The sequence below is a fragment of the Orcinus orca genome, chromosome 10 (assembly GCF_937001465.1).
Source record: "Orcinus orca chromosome 10, mOrcOrc1.1, whole genome shotgun sequence".
In the NCBI taxonomy this organism is placed as follows: domain Eukaryota; kingdom Metazoa; phylum Chordata; class Mammalia; order Artiodactyla; family Delphinidae; genus Orcinus; species Orcinus orca.
In genome coordinates, this window is record NC_064568.1 from 90,675,920 (window position 1) to 90,692,300 (window position 16,381).

General features: G+C 37.7%; 1 long non-coding RNA gene across 2 annotated transcripts in view; it reads left to right on the forward strand.

Annotated features, from left to right (window-relative positions):
• Positions 1-253: 253 nt before the first annotated feature.
• LOC125965684 (uncharacterized) overlaps positions 254-16,381 on the forward strand; it is a 294,608-nt gene continuing 278,480 nt past the window's right edge. For both annotated transcript variants that reach the window (XR_007479912.1, XR_007479913.1), the window contains exon 1: positions 254-462. This is a non-coding gene — a long non-coding RNA (uncharacterized LOC125965684). The remainder of the gene's footprint in view (positions 463-16,381) is intronic.

The window sequence follows — 16,381 nt, forward strand, 5'->3', positions numbered from 1 at the left end:
TTACTGAAAACATACTATATTAGAGAGAACTACTATAGTTATTTTATGATGTGATCTCCTTAAAGCCTCATGACAATTTAGTGAGCCAGGTATTATTCCCATGGGCAAGCAAGAAAAACTAGCAATCATGCAGAAAATGATACTGCAAAACCTAACAGTGTAGAAACAGCTGTTTTATGTCCAGAGTTGATTTGGACATTCCTCCCCCAACGATTTTTACCTGTCTGATGAGATCTCAACTTCTTTTTAACAGTAAATACACGAATTGAACTATTTTGGAACTGATATTCAGCAATTGAGTTCATCCAGCCAGACTCTGGTCAGTAGAGTTGAGTTAGCAGACATGATTTCGGTTCCCCACGTCCTGTGTAACAGAGCACCCCTCAGCCTCTCCTGGCAGACCTCTCTAGCAACACACTCTGGAAATGATCCCTTGAGGCTCCTATCAGATGTCATGAAGAGGTAAGTTTCTTTGAGATTTAAATTATGGGGCTTCCCTGGTGGCGCAGTGGTTGAGAGTCCGCCTGCCGATGCAGGGGACGTGGGTTCGTGCCCCGGTCCAGGAAGATCCTACATGCCGCGGAGCGGCTGGGCCCGTGAGCCATGGCCGCTGAGCCTGCGCGTCCGGAGCCTGTGCTCCGCAACAGGAGAGGCCACAGCAGCGAGAGGCCCGCGTACCACACACACACAAAAAAATCATGGACTTGGGTTTGGCCATTGGCCTCCATATGAGAAGATAGTTACGATCTTTTAATTGAGTATAGTTTTTGTATGGAAGCTTGTGTTGCAAGATTTGTTGGAATCCATTACATCTAAAAGAAAAAAACCCTCAGAAAATCATTAATTTCTAATAAGTAACTTATTTCAATTATAAGGACCCTTTCCGGTAGTTCTGGTCTAATCTGTGTATTTTCTTAACTTTCACAGTAACTGTTACCATGTACTTGTTATACTATATATATAGTATATAGTTTCTACAGTTTCTACAGTTGACATCTTCTGCTCTTAATGTTTTGTTTGTTTGCTTGCTGCCTTTTCATTTGGCTCTTAAGAGCCCCCATAACCCACAATAACTTGCAGACTCTATTTAGCCCTGGGGGAAAAAAAGAGCATCTCTGATAAGCATCACTTCTCCCAAATATTATAAAGGGATACACTGAAGTGACTTAAAAAAAAAAGAAAGAAATCTGTGGATCTAAGCTCCAGGATATGCAGTGTAAAAGCATCCCAGGAGTCTTTAATCCAGCATCTCACCCAACTGAACAAGGGATCTCTTCCCAATGTGCCTGCAGATGAAATGATTGGGAAGGCGCAGTTGGGTGGGCCGGTGGGGAAAGATAGATGAGTGGCCTCTGTGTATGTGAGGCAGTCAGCGAGAGAGGCAAATCCCTCCCCCTACTCCCATGGCTGTGTGTGCCACTCTTCCTCTGTACAGAGACAATTTGCTTTTCATGTAGTAATGAAGAACAATGTTAACAGACAAAGGAGCTTCTAGTTTATTATTGTGCTGTCTTTGACTAGAGCTCGATGCTGGGAAAAATGGTAATTCACAGTGTGAATGCTTCTTTTCCAGCCTTACGGGTTATGGCTGAGCATGTACATTGTATATTGCAGATGGTACAATAGAGAACACTGTGAGAACGAGGAAAGAATGAATTACAGCTTTTTTTTCCCCCTTGCTGCCAAGAAACCAGGAATTTCTTCACAATGATTTTTATTTATGACTGTGTGTATATGGGTTATTCCTGAGCAATATACACCGCTGGATTCTGATAAATGATTTTAGGTTTTAGTGTTTTTAAATTAATGTATAAAATCTACCAAGATGCTCTTAGAACACCTGTGTTCTGCTTTTTCCCCCAGTAAACTGATACAAGGCACAGGTGGTGCCTCATTAACTTATTTCATGCAAATAAAAACATATTGCATGATTTCTTCTCCTTAACTATATAATCACTGAAACATGATCGCGCTGATTAATGCAACAAACTTTAGGAGGGAAGCATTCAGCATCTTTTGTCGGTTCTCTTATGCTGAAGGGATTTGCAGACCTTGGAAATCTGATTTAAATGGAAAAGTAGTGGGAATGTCTCTTTCCTATGTAAGAAATATGTTTTCCTCTAGTCTTTTCTGTATGTCATAGGACCCTCTGCGATATAAAATTGGAAAAAAAATTTCCAAATTTCCCATGGAGGTAGAGGAATTGGGAGCCCAGATGAAGACCCATCTCAAATAAGCATGCTTAGGTGTCTTGATTCAGTGTTCAGATATTCTTATCGATGATTTCCAGAAAGTGACATTGATTTGCTTTGGAAACAATGATGGAAAAATAGTGAATGTGTACTGGAATGCTTTTAGAGCTCTAAAATCATACTGGAAAATGTCCGAGCATTCCAACCCAACTATAAACAGTACCATGCTGTATTTATGGGGGATGGCAAGTCTGTTTTTAAAAGTCTTTTGCAATATTATTTCTGTTTTTAATTTATTGAATTAAAGCCAGATTTATTCATTAAGATAATACACTTCAAGGTTAACTGCCATTTGCTGTTCATTTAGGCAAGCTATTGTACAGTTATGTAAATTTCATGAACAGAGACACTACTTAAGTGTCTTAATTACAAGCAAAAAGTGTCATTTAAATATGAATTAAGTGAATAGTTGCCAGTATTTCCTGTTCCTGTATTTTCTATCTTCTTAAAATCTAAGGGCTACCCTATGATCTGTACTGTGTCCTAAGATTCTTTTGCCTGTAAAAGAAAAACACCCCTACTACGAAATATTATTTTTAAGGGTAGGAAAACATGCAAAAAATGCCATCATCTCATTGATAATGAATCAGAGAAATATCTAAATAAGAAGGTGACCATTTTTTCCAGTTGGCCCCTGACAGTCATTTTCACATTGTTACTGAAATTTTAAAAAAAATATTCCATCTTATACTAGGGGGGATAATTTGCTACATGTGTCATTTGCTCAAATTCACCCTACATGTGAATTCGTATTTTTTAAAATACCCTCTTTTAAATCTACCCATTTATAATGCATCCAAACATTCAGTTTTCCGACTCAGACAGTGGGATGAGCATACTTTTACCACCGCTTTAACTTTGTTGAAAGAAACCGTTATTTTAAACTGAGAACTGTCACAGCTATAGTTGTGGTTAGCGAAAGTGACCCATAACCTGATACTCTGCTGATTTCTGTGAAATAATTCCCTATGCATGTCGGACTTAACTGACAAATATTGTTTTTGTTTCTCGCTGTGTTTTTGGATAGTTCTTGTGTATAAAAATGATCTAGAGACCAATCTGGCATTAATCACGACGCGGAAGGGAAGGAGTCACAATTAGTTAATGAAAACCACACCTCAGTTCTGTGCAGCCCGTTCGCAGCTCCTGTCCGGAGCCAGAAGGCTGCAGGCTGGGAAGATATTCCCAGCCGCCCCCGAAGGTAGCTCCTGCTTGCTCCCCCAGGAGTGAGAAGTTCACTATTCACTCAATGCTTGCATCATCCCTTCCAACATGTTCCCACTGATACATTAAAGGAATTAATTGCTCATAATGATCTCACCATCTGTTAACAGAGGTTCATACCTACAGGCTGGTGGCATGCGGTGGTTCTATTCAGGGATCAATAGGCAATGCCGGGCAGACGCTTTCCCACATTGCCTGCCTTTGCGCGCTGAAAGGGGAGGAGAGCTCGGTGCCGGCCATCTGCTCCTTGTCTTTCTGTGCGAGACCTTGATGCGGTCCAGCACGGCTCTGATCTGACTCCAGTCCGATTGGAATGTGGCTGATCTGAGAGCCTCTCAAAGCTGTGAAAGTGAGTCAAAAGGAGATGCCCATTGTCCGGCAGGGCTGAAAGAAAATGATCACTTTAAAATTCATAACTCCCAGGTGCCTGCCATCTATTCATGGGAAAAACCCTCTGAACTTCTCTTCATTAAAGAGAGAGAGGGGAGTCTTGCTAAAAAGAGAGAAAAGGAAGTAGTTTGTGGGAATGTGCAGGGGATTTTCAGGCTAAACAAATGAGGAATTTGGAATTTTTTCACTTGTATCAAAAGGGCTGTATAGGGAAGGGGAAGCTCTTATTTTAAAAAAAGGGGAGTGGGGAATCCCTTCCTGGGGCACTGTAGCAACTAATAAAGAACATTTTAATTTTTCTCCGGGAAAATTCAAAGATCACCCTGCCCTTTTACTTTTATTACCTGAAACTGAGAAAAAAAAATTCCTTTTTGATTCTAGACAACATTCCAAGTTGATTTCCATTCTTAGTCCAGTGGGGTGCAATTTGGGTGGGAATTTAGGGAAGAAAGAGAGTCTGGGAAATTCCTGAATATGGTACAGGACATCAGTGCACACGATGAAACTCAAATCTACCAGGTGTTTCTAAGGAGGAGTTTATTCAGCAGGGTTACCTGTACCCACCAAGTTATCTGTCAGGAGCACAGTTCTCGCTGAGCCTTGGTCAACAGAAGAGCCATGAAGAAATAGTAAAGAACAAACTTTAAATCTCTCTGCCTAGACAACTGAAGATTCAACGGAGTTCCAGAACTGCGGGAACCACAGGATTGGTGGATCAACTACTCTTGGTTATTGGTCATCGTAGAAAATTGATGTTGCATCAGAGCCACGTAGGAATTCAAAGAGGATCTGTGGATTAATGAATTGAGAGTCAGACAAAAGTATAAACAGAAAGACCTAAGTTCTGTCTCTTGAAAATCTTTTATCTTACAGATACTGACTTAAGGCCCCTAGAGGTTAAGTGACATATGCTCTAAGTCACATGTAGTCATAGAATCTGGGCTACAGCCTTACCTGATGGCAATTTTCTTTCTACTGCTTCACGCTACCTCCCTTGATGGGGAGAGTTTTAAATTATTTTTGCTCAACTTTCCCTAATTAAAATATAGATCAGTATTGCCAACCTAAATAATGTAATAGTTCCTTTTAAAATAAACCCTGAGGGCTTCCCTGGTGGCGCAGTGGTTGAGAGTCCGCCTGCCGATGCAGGGGACACGGGTTCGTGCCCCGGTCCGGGAAGATCCCACATGCCGCAGAGTGGCTGGGCCCGTGAGCCATGGCCGCTGAGCCTGGGCGCGTCCGCAACGGGAGAGGCCACAACAGTGAGAGGCCTGCGTACCACAAAATAAATAAATAAATAAATTAATAAATTAATAAAAATAAAATAAACCCTGAGCTCTTAGGAAGATGACGAATACCAATATTCATCACCAATACATACAGAATAGAATATTGATCAAACGAGGCCCTACTATCATGCAGAAAGTATTGTAATAGATGTGGCAGAACCTACTGGTGAAACAGGGTAATAAAGTCCTGTAGGACATCAATAACCAAATACAGGAAGAAGGAACAAGTGTAAGACTTGGCAATCATGCACGCAGAGTCAAAAAATCACTCCCTTGACAAGCAGGGAGTCAAAAGAAGCAAATGGTGGAAAGGAGATAGAAGAATCTAGAAATAACTCAAACTTCTGAAAATGAGAGAAGATATTTCTGACAGAATCTGTGTTGCTTTCTTAACAAAGAAGAGGCCGGCACCTTGATCATATTTTTTTTCTAGAAATTTAGATTCAGTTTATTAAGAATCATTGTTTTGCTTGACTCTTCCTTTGTAGGAACATATCTTTAATTTTCAGTGCAGTGGACGGGAACATAAAATACTCTGAAAAGAATTGTGACACATTGTTTTTATAGCAGGTTGAAGTGAGAAAAAAGGTAAGCAAGGTCGATTATAGATTTGTTCACTAATCCAATTTAATTCTTAAGTTACTAAATTGTCTGACTCTATAGCTTATATAGATAAAGTCAGAATTGGTGATAGATAAAGTCAGAATTGGTGAGATATGGGTTGGGAAAAAAAAACCCAAAAAACTCATGACTAGTACAAGTAGTCTGAGAATTGGGGTGAAGATTAACAGAAGCCAAAAAAGAATAGCTAATGTTTCTGAAGTATTTCATCTTCAGCCTGGAGCTCCAGGGAGAACCCAGAGATTATTCCAGAAAAAGCAAAAAATATAGGTAAACCAATAGAAGAAATGAGTTAAAAGTTACCCACAATCTCCTTACCAGAAAAAACTACCAATAACTTTTTAGAGTGTATATTAAACAACAAAATGAGATCATATTATCTTGAATAGTATTTAAGTTGAAATTATAGATACTTGACCGTTTTTGACCTACCAAAACAATGGCAATTTACAAATGGATCAACTTAAAAGCTTTTCACTTAGTGACATATTGTGCACCTCTTTCCTCTTCAATAAATAGGCAACCAGATCTATTTTTAATGGATTCATATATGCTTTAGGAACTGTTTGAATGTGTTCTCTGAAGGTTCTGAGTGTCTCAGCTCTCTTCAAAATCAGATTTAGAACTGCATGCAGATTTCATAGTAGAACTAAAACAACATGCTGTAGGAATACAGTTCCTCAACCATTTTTCCTAAAAACATATTTGCTGAAATGTATTTGCTATGTTTTTCCTCTTGTATTGAAATGATAGCCCTCTTCCTGCTGATGCATACTCCTCTTTCATAATTCAAAGTGAGTGAGAGGCCATATTCTCAATTGTTAGGCTAGGAGGACTATAGTTAATGAGGATGTGCCTTAAGAGTGAGGCATACAAAGGTACCCAACTCAAACCACAACAATGACCACAAGCAATGCACTTGAAAACAACAACAAAACCCCAAACGAACAAACCACCAAACCACAAAACATCAATGAATCACAGTACAGAATTCAAAGGCAGTCCATTTCTTTAGTGGTTTTGGGTGAAGAGAACACGGTTGGTAGGACCACAGGGAACAGCTTGATTCCCGGCTCTGATTTGTGGGTTATGGTCCCCAAAGTTTTATCTTTAAGATTCAGATTCTTAAGGTGCTCTGACTCCCAGAGGAATATATAATTGTGAATGGGTTTATATCAACTTTATTTCTAGTCATTCTTTTTTCTGTCAAATGTCGTCTGAGATCTGATAACATTGTTTTTCAGGGTTTTTTCCCACAGACTGTTATTAGGGCCAGAAATGCCCATCTTTTCTACAGACGAATGTGTTTTGTTTTTCCTTTCAAGGATCCTACAGGAAAATTTCCTCCCATTTTAATTATTCGGTTTTTGAGACTAGTTTTCTTTTTTAAAAAAACGTGCCATTGTAATCACTTTACATTTGCTCCATCATTGGACTCAACTTTCTTCTCAATCCTTGTGTGCAAATCTAATAAATAGAGAAGATTTTGAAAGCACAAAACAAAAGCAAATACATTTTAATGCTACCCTACACCCACCCTCTAATTCTCACAAACACAGGGCTTGTAGGGTTAGCTGATCTCTGGGTTTTATTATTTTCCCTTTCTTTTCTTTCTTTCTTTTTCTTTTTTTTTTTAAACTGCATGGAAAGTAAAAGTTTATTGGGGGCAAGAGGTTCAACGACTATTTTTCCCTCAAACAAATTAATCTTGTATAACCTGCATTTATAAAGGCTATTTTTAAAAAGAGCAGGAAATAATCATGGGGGCCTTATTTGGAACTCTTGTGGGTTTGAGTTCACATTTGCACCAGCCAGAGATTTTCAATTAGCAGTGCCTTAGAAAACAGGGACCCCTGCCTTTGTCAGTGTCCTGTGCAAGAAGAAGAGCAAATAGATTGGAAATGGTCTTATGGCTCGAACTCCTGGGAAAATGTAACAGGTGTTACAGCTCAGCTGGGTGTGAGATTTATGAAAAAAGCCCACTCAGACTTTGCCCATAGAATTCTGCTTTCTAGCCAGGGCTTCAAGTAGGAAGAAACTAATGACTTCATTACCATCTCAATTCTGGGAAATGCCTGGTCCAGACCTGAATCATTAAAGGAAAGGTATAGCACTCTGGGTGACCTTCCAAGATCAAAATGTTGTTTAGAGCAATTTCATTAGTCTGAGCCATAAACCTGCAAGAACACACCCTTCAGGAATAACACATCAGCAATAAAATGAGAAAAACAAAACCAAAATAAACCCCTACAGAAAAGGAGGGAGAAAGGAGGAAAAAAGCATATTCTGTAATCATCATGCTGGATTATTTCCTCGACTCTCTTTGAAAAGCCCCACTTCCAGCACTTCTTCCCCTCACTCTGTGTTGTGACATATTAAATGGCTCTTGTCACTTTCTCTTTTCCAGTGGATTGTAACTGGGGGGAGAGGTAGAAGCCAGGAATGATGTCAAATTTCCAAGCAGCAGAAGGTGAAGTAAATCTCGCCAATACTAATAGTACTTAATAGTACTAACGGTAGTAGTACTTAACTGGTAGCAATTAACAGTCATTTTTTTATTAGATAATTGCCTCTTTTATTAATCTGCAGTGGGAAAAACATAGTACATGTGAGTCTGTCTCCTGTGCTATTTATCACTAACAATCCTCCGTAGCCATTGTATTGTGTTTTATTTTACATCGCTACGTCACTGAAAAAACGAACTTGGCCAGTGAAAATGCAATTTCAGTAACCTTCTCACAGTCTATTTATCTCTAAATGCCAGTCCCCTAGTGGGGAGGTCCCCCACCCCCATATGACTCATTTTTATTATGCTCCCACATGCTCTGCTTTCCAGAACACCTATGAGAGAAAAAAAAAAGTCAAAAGACAGATTGTTCATAGGGCCGAAGCTTTAAGGCTTGTGAACTTGCTTTAGGAAACCTAGGTGCCCTCCACTGAACCCCATTCCTGAGAAAGTGGACTTCATATTTAATTCTCTAATCATAATTTCTCTTGTAAAATGTGGGGTGATGCCTTCCTGGTAGATCTGAGACCCTCCACATCCTGGGGGACATTATGACCCTTGAACTGGAGCTAGTCACCAAGAAAGCATTAGGCTGGATTTTTCTGACACTGTAGGCATTAAAGCCCAATGGGATGACAGGGTTGGAACAAAGTAATTCGGATGACAGAGGGCAACAAATACTGCTGAGTATGGCAAAATTGCCAATTAAGGGTTGCAGTCCTTGGTCATCACATACCAAACTAATGTCTGCCCATCATTGCAGGTATTAATTAGGGTTATAATATAATTTGGGGCTTATTGTAGGGACCATGTAGTGGCCTATTTAGTGGTCAAAACAAATTGGGTATGATGTTTGGGACATTACTTCATGATGAGAGCTCTAGGCTAGAGATTAGAAACTTTCTGAAAGAAATGTTTGTTAGAAGACTATCTTGTTAAAGAACTATGTCAAAGGAAGTCTTGCAGAGATTTATTGCTATCCCTGTAACATTTCTCGACTTCCCTTGTGTATTTTACTTCTACCTATTTCTCTTTTTCAATGTAAATATGGGTGGATGAGAAGGTATAAAAGTCTTACATGAGTAAATTTTACCATTTATAAATTAATCTCACTGAGCTCTTCACATCTGTCCCTGGAGGTAGATAAATGAGGAAACTAGGCTTAGAGAATTTGTTACTTATTCTTAAAACCAGATCTCCAGGCAAGATGATCCAGTGTTGTTCTTGCATTGTCTTGAACTCCTGGTGACAATCTGGTCTTTGGTCACATTGGCCACCTATGGTTTTTATATAATCTTAAAGTACTTCATAGCACAGTTTTCCACAAGAGTCTTTAATAAATTCTTTATGATGACAATGAAGAACACTTACAAATTGTTTTACTTGCTATTCCTTCAACTCAGAAGCATCAGCACAACTGCAAAAAGAAAATAGAGATAAAGAAGATACTCCCCTGGTTTGAAGGAAGTATATGAGAGAAAGTTTGTAAAGTGTTAAAAATCGCATTGCGCTGTACCAACACAAAGGATTAGCTTATCATTGTGTTTGGGGATGAGCTTCAGATTCGATTTTGCAGATCAACTTTGCACAAGCTCAGATACTTATCCTTGGGCTAAGAGACTTGAGGTTTGTTCAAAATAAATGTGCAAAGAATAAAACATTAACTAGAAGGTCGTGAGATGTGGGCACCATTCCTGTTCTGCCCAATGTTTTCAACCAGTCATAGAACATTTTTAGTTCGCTGTAAAAACCATGCACTTGACTTACAGAGTAAGCTGTCCTTGCATGAGAATCACTTGAACATTTCACAATAATGGAAACAATATCTGTATGAGATTCTTGACATTTTTACTCTTGCTAATGATGTGCTAAATATTAAGTAGTGAAAAATGATGCTACTGGCCAATTATCAGGATGGCATTATGGTTTTTCATAGTAGGGTATTTTTAAAAAAAGATATTTATCTTCAGCTGGCATGCTCAATCTGAGTTGATTTTTATTTCAGACATTGGCAGAACCAGGAATTGTGCTATTTTATCATTACTTGTTATTTCTAGGTTGGAATTTTGGTGGCAAAATATGATCAGAGGGTTTGCCATCTATTTCTCCTTCATGCTTATTTTATCCTCACTTGCCAGAATAAACAGTGAAACAGCAAAATCAGACTGCAGTTTTATTCCAATATCCATTTTATGTTATTTGACATAACTTTTCTACAGTTAATATTAGCTCAGATAATGAGGCATGATAATAAGATTACTTCATATTTACAGAGTGCCTTTTCCTCTGAGAATTACAAAGCAGAGGTTTGAAAAGCTTATTAAATTTATACTCCTCTGCAGGTGTAGTGCACCATTGTTAATCCCATTTCACAGATAGGTAAGCTGAGGTAGAGAAGTTAGAAAGTTGCATCCAATATTTTGGTTCCTGCTGATTATTTATTTTTAGTTGTTTTCTTAAAATGACAAAAGTTTTTAAAAGTTTTTTTCATGAATTAAAGGAAGAAAATTATTTTTACATGTTTGGTTTTAGATTTTCCATTTTTTTTTAAACTATGACAAGATGGTAAGGAGAGTGATAAATGACACACTCTTAAATGATCTGATCATTAATTATTAAAAGCTCTCAAATGTTGGAGGGGTTTGAACAACCCAGTATTTTTCTATTGTACTTTGTCTTTCCAAGATGCTAAATGTCTCAGCAAAGGTCATTCTTGCAGGAGGCAGTAATGAAGGGGGAGTTCTGTGTGTACCCCATTTCCATGAAGTAGTGCTGTGCCTCAGATATACCCTCACAAGTTGAATCTTATGTTATTTGCTCCATAAAAGACTATTTGTAGGTAAAAAATTACACAGTCCCTGACAAATAGGAAGTGCTCAATATGGTGTTCATATATCTTATTATTGCAATGTAAGCTTCTCTCTCCATTCTGAATCTGCTAAGGCCAAGTATTAGATAAATGAGAACAGAGTTCTAGTGGCCCCTGCAGAATCCTGTAGCTGAAGGAAGAGGGATTGAAAAGTTCATATTTCTATGAGTTTTTTCCTCCCTACTGCAGGTTCTCTTTTCTGCAACTTTGCATAAACTTGGCCATTTTAACTGCCCTTCTAGACTATCTCCAACTGATAAGTTCATGGCCTGGTAACACATTGCTAAACCCAATACATATCAGCAGGAGAAGTGAAGATACTGAAGCCCAGTGTCTTGAGAACATAAATGTGTTCCCAAAGTGTGGCAGGGTAGGGGTGGATTAAATTTTCACAATTATTTTTCATGGTATAATAGTCATAAATGCAGATCAATAGTTTTGTGATACTGAGTTCTGTGAATAAAAAAATAAGAAATTTTAAAACTAGTCATATCAGAATAAAAGATAAAGAACATTTGATCACCTCAATAGATGCAGAGAAAGCATGTGCCAAAGCTAAACATCCATTCATGGCAAAAACTCTCCACATATAGGCATAAAAGAGAATTTCCTCAAAACAAAAAAGACCAGGTATGACAAGCCCACAACTAACATCATAATCTATGAGGAAAAACCTGAAAGCTTTTCCTCTAAGATCCAGTACAAAGTAAGGATTCCCAACTTTACCACTTCAATTCAACATAGTACTGGAAGTACTAGCAAGAGTAGTCAGACAAGAAAAAGAAATAAAAGGCATCCAAATAGGGAAGGAAGAAGCCAAAGTATCTGTGTTTGCAGATGATGTGATATGATATACCTAAAAACCTAAAGACTCCACACATGTAAAAGACCTGCTAGAACTAATTTAAAAACTGAGTAATTTTGCAGGATATGGAATCAACATACAAAAATCAGTTGCATTTCTTTACACCAACAACACTCCAACTGAGAAGGAAATCCAGGAAACAATCCACTTATGGTAGCATCAAAAAGAGTAAAATAGTTTGGAATAAATTTAACCAAGGAGGCAAAAGATCTGTGCACTGAAAACTGAAAAACACTGATGAAAGAAATTAAAGAAAACACGAGTAAATGGAAAGATATACTGTGTTCATAGACTGGAAGAATTAATGATGTTAAAATATCCATACTGCCCCAAACTATATACAGATGCAACACAATCCCTCTCAAAATTCCAATGGCATTTTTCACAGAAATAGAAAAAAAATTATAAAATTTGTATGGAAGTACTAAAGATCACGAAAACAATCTTCAGCAAGAACAAAACTGGCTGCATTACACTTCCAGATTTCAAATTATATTACAATGCTGTAGTAATCAAACAGTATGGTACCAGCATAAAAACAGACACATAGACCAATGCAACAGAATAGAGAGCCCAGAAATAAACCCAAGCATATTTGGTCAGAGTTTTTTCATCAAAAATATGCAATGGGGAGAAGATAGTCTCTTCAATAAATAGTGTTGGGAAAACTGGATATCCACATGCAAAAGGATGAAATTGAACCCTTATTTTATACCATACACAAAATCAACACAAAACAGATTAAAGACTAACTTAAGACCTGAAACTGTAAAACTTGTAGAAGAAAACATAGGGAGAAAACTTCTTGACATTGGTCTTGGCAACAATTTTTTGAATGTCACAACAGAAGCTCAGGCAAAGAAAAAATAATAATAAAAGCAAAACTAAGCAGTAGGACTACAACAAGCTAAAAAGCTTCTGTATGGCAAAGGAAACAGTCAACAAAATGAAAAGGCAACTTACGAACTGGAGGAAGATACTTGCAAGTTATCTATGTGATGGTAGTTAATATCCAAAATATATAAGGAACACTTACAATTCAATAACTAAAAACCAGACAACCCAGTTAAAAAAATGGTCAAAGGACGTCAATAGATATTTTTCCCAAGAAGACATACAAATGGCCAACAGGTATATGAAAAGGTACTTAACATCACTAATCATTAGGGAAATGCAAATCAAAATAACAGTGAGATATTATCTCACACATGTTAGGATGGCTACTATCAGAAAGAAAGAAAGAGAGAAAGAAAGGGGAAAAAAAAAAGAGAAGGAGGGAGGGAAGGAGGGGGGAAGGAAGGAAGTTGGCAAGGATGTGGAGAAAAGGGAACACTTGTAAACTATTGGTGGGACTATAAAGTCATATAACCATTATGGAAAACAGTATGGAGGTTCTTCAAAAAACTAAAAATAGAATAACATATGATCCAGCAGTTCCTTATGGGAATATACCCAAAGGAAATGAAATCAGTACTTTGAAGAGATGTCTACACCCCCCATGTTCATTGAAGCATTACTCACAATAGCCAAGATATAGAAACAAACTAAGTGCTTATCAACAGATGGATGGATAAAGAACTTTCGGTGTGTGCATATACAATGGAATATAATTCACCCTTAAAAAGAAGGAGATCCTGCCATTTGCAACAACATGGATAAACCTGGAGGAATTATACTAAATGAAATAAGCCAGACACAGAAAAAAAAATTGCATGATTTTACTTATGTGTGGAATCTGAAGTTGAGTACGTAGAAGCAGAGAGTAGAACAGTGGTGACCAAGGACGGGAAGGTGGGGGAAATGAGGGAATGTTGGCCAAAGGGCACAAAGTTGGAGCTATATAGCATGAATAAGTCTAGAGATCTGATGTACAAGATGATGACTATAGTTAATATTACTGTAGTCAATATTGGAAATTGCTAAGAGAGTAGATTTCATGTACTCTCATCACACATAAAAATGGTAACTGACGTGAGAAGATATGTTAATTAGCCTGATTACAGTAAAAAGTTCATGTATATCAAATCATCATATTGTACACCTTAAATTTTTGCTTAAAAACTGGGCGTCTACAGGAAATCTTTTAATACTATGAGATTTTCTGTATTCACTTGTTCTTATTTGCAGATGCAAGTATATATATATATATCGTCTTTACCTGCCTATGTGCTTCTCCTTGGAACTGTGGGGATGCCAATATTTCAGATATTTGTGTGGAAAACTTGTCACTAAATTTGGGTTTTACCGAAACAAACTAAGCTTTCCTTGAGTGATTTTTTTTGATCGGCTTTTTAAGGTTATTACTGAAATAGTAACCCATTACTATGTCTAGATGTGGATCCAATTCTTCTATTCACTTGTGTCATTTCCTATGCATGGTTATCTAGCGTAGACAGAAGAAAAAGACTTAAAATCTGAAAATAACAAATGCAGAATAACGGATTCTAGAAAATAACAAAAAGTCATAATAATGGAAATTCAGTAATATAGATATAGAGTCACGTGAAATGCAAGACTTTCATGTTAAAAGAAGAAATGCTGAGATTTATGTGAATTAATGTGAATTTTGCTGAGGGCAAGGTTGGCAAAGGAAATCGCCATCTTAGAGTGCCACCTTTGATGATGAAAAGTAAAGAGTCAATCCTCATACACACTGTGAAACCACATCACGCATAGAAAGAGCATGCAACTTGCAACTGGGTGATCTGGGCTACAAGTCTAGCTTTGTACTCACTAGCTCTGTGGTCCTGGAAAGACACTTACTTTTCTTGAACCTTAGAAATATATATATATATATATATATATATATATATATATTTATATATTTATATTCTCTAATTGGGGAAAATAATTCCCACTTATCTCAGAGGGACTGACGGAATTGTACTGTACCGTGATGTACTGTATAAAATGTGTTTTCATTACTATATTATTTTGGGTTCCAACATGAGAACTAGATATCAAAATATGTCAGGTAATTAAAGTTTGCTACCCAATGTGGAAAAATGATTTTATTTCAGTACATTTTATAGTTTGCATATTTTTTTTTCACATAGCCAGCCAATTGTTTAGTACCTACTTACCAATAATTACTTCATTTGGAATGGAAAAATGAAAAATTTCCTTCAGATTTGTAGATATCTGTTTTTCAGGAGGAGAAAACAGGACTGGCTCCTGATACCAGAAAACTATCCTGGGGTTAGGAGGGCTCTTGTTGGCCTGGCACCACTAATCCCCAGCCGGTCTCCTGAGCAGGGCATTTTGAGATCTGATAAACCGATGTGTGGCAGTACCAAGCAGAGAAATGTGAACAATCTTATGCACAAACCTTTAACCTAAGTAAATGCAACACTGAATTCCAATATATTTCAAAGTTGTTTCTTTCTACCAACCAGTGGGAAAGAAGGGGCTCATTTTTCGTGGGGCCAGGTTCTTATCTCTTTCCTCCAAAGTCTTATGACATTAAACATTTTAGTTTCTTGTTATACTTATCACATGTTGCCTTGAATTCTAGTTATCCAAGCAACTGTCTTTTCATCCACATTAAGATGACTTTATCTCATGGAATCACACAGTTGCGTCTCTACTCCTTACCAACTGTAGGATCTTGAGCCTTACTTAAATTCTTCAAGCTTCAGTTTCTTCATCTGTCAAACAGGGATAATATTTCCAAGCTCAAAATGCTGTTTGTATTAGTTGGAATAACATACGTAAAATATGGTACATGGTAGTTATTTAATAAGTATTAGGTTTTTTCTTAAAAACAAACTGTGTCATATTTATATCTTCCATAGTGCCTCAATCGTAGTAGTTATTTAATAAATATTTGTTGAATTAAAGAATGACAGTGACTTGTACAGATCCCCATCAGTGCAATGAAAATCCTCCTTGCTGTGGGGATTTGTCTGACTGCACCAGGGCTTCTACCCTTACTGACCCTATGGACACTGTAGATTTGACCATCAAGTTTTCAGTGAAGACTTCAGCACACCTGGCACCAGTGAAGCAAGACATGGAGGAAAATTGCTGGATCTCCTGGGACTGGAAAACTCAGCAACAGCAGTGAGAACTCTCTGAAAATGCCGAGAAACTATCGGGAGTGAGGAAAACAAAGTGCACTCACTGAACGACACTGATTACAGCATTGTCTGAAAGAAAGACTTGAGAGAGGCTAAGTTCAAGTTTGCTAACATGAGCCCAACTCTGGACTCACCATTCATCACTAAATATGCTCCAAACCCTCCTAAAAGCACAGTCTTCTAACACCTTTCAAGAGAGTGAATAAGGATCTGGAGACTTCATACATTTGCTAAGTCTTGGGACAGTCTCACGACTCGTCTCATAGGACAGGAAATCCTTCTTTAG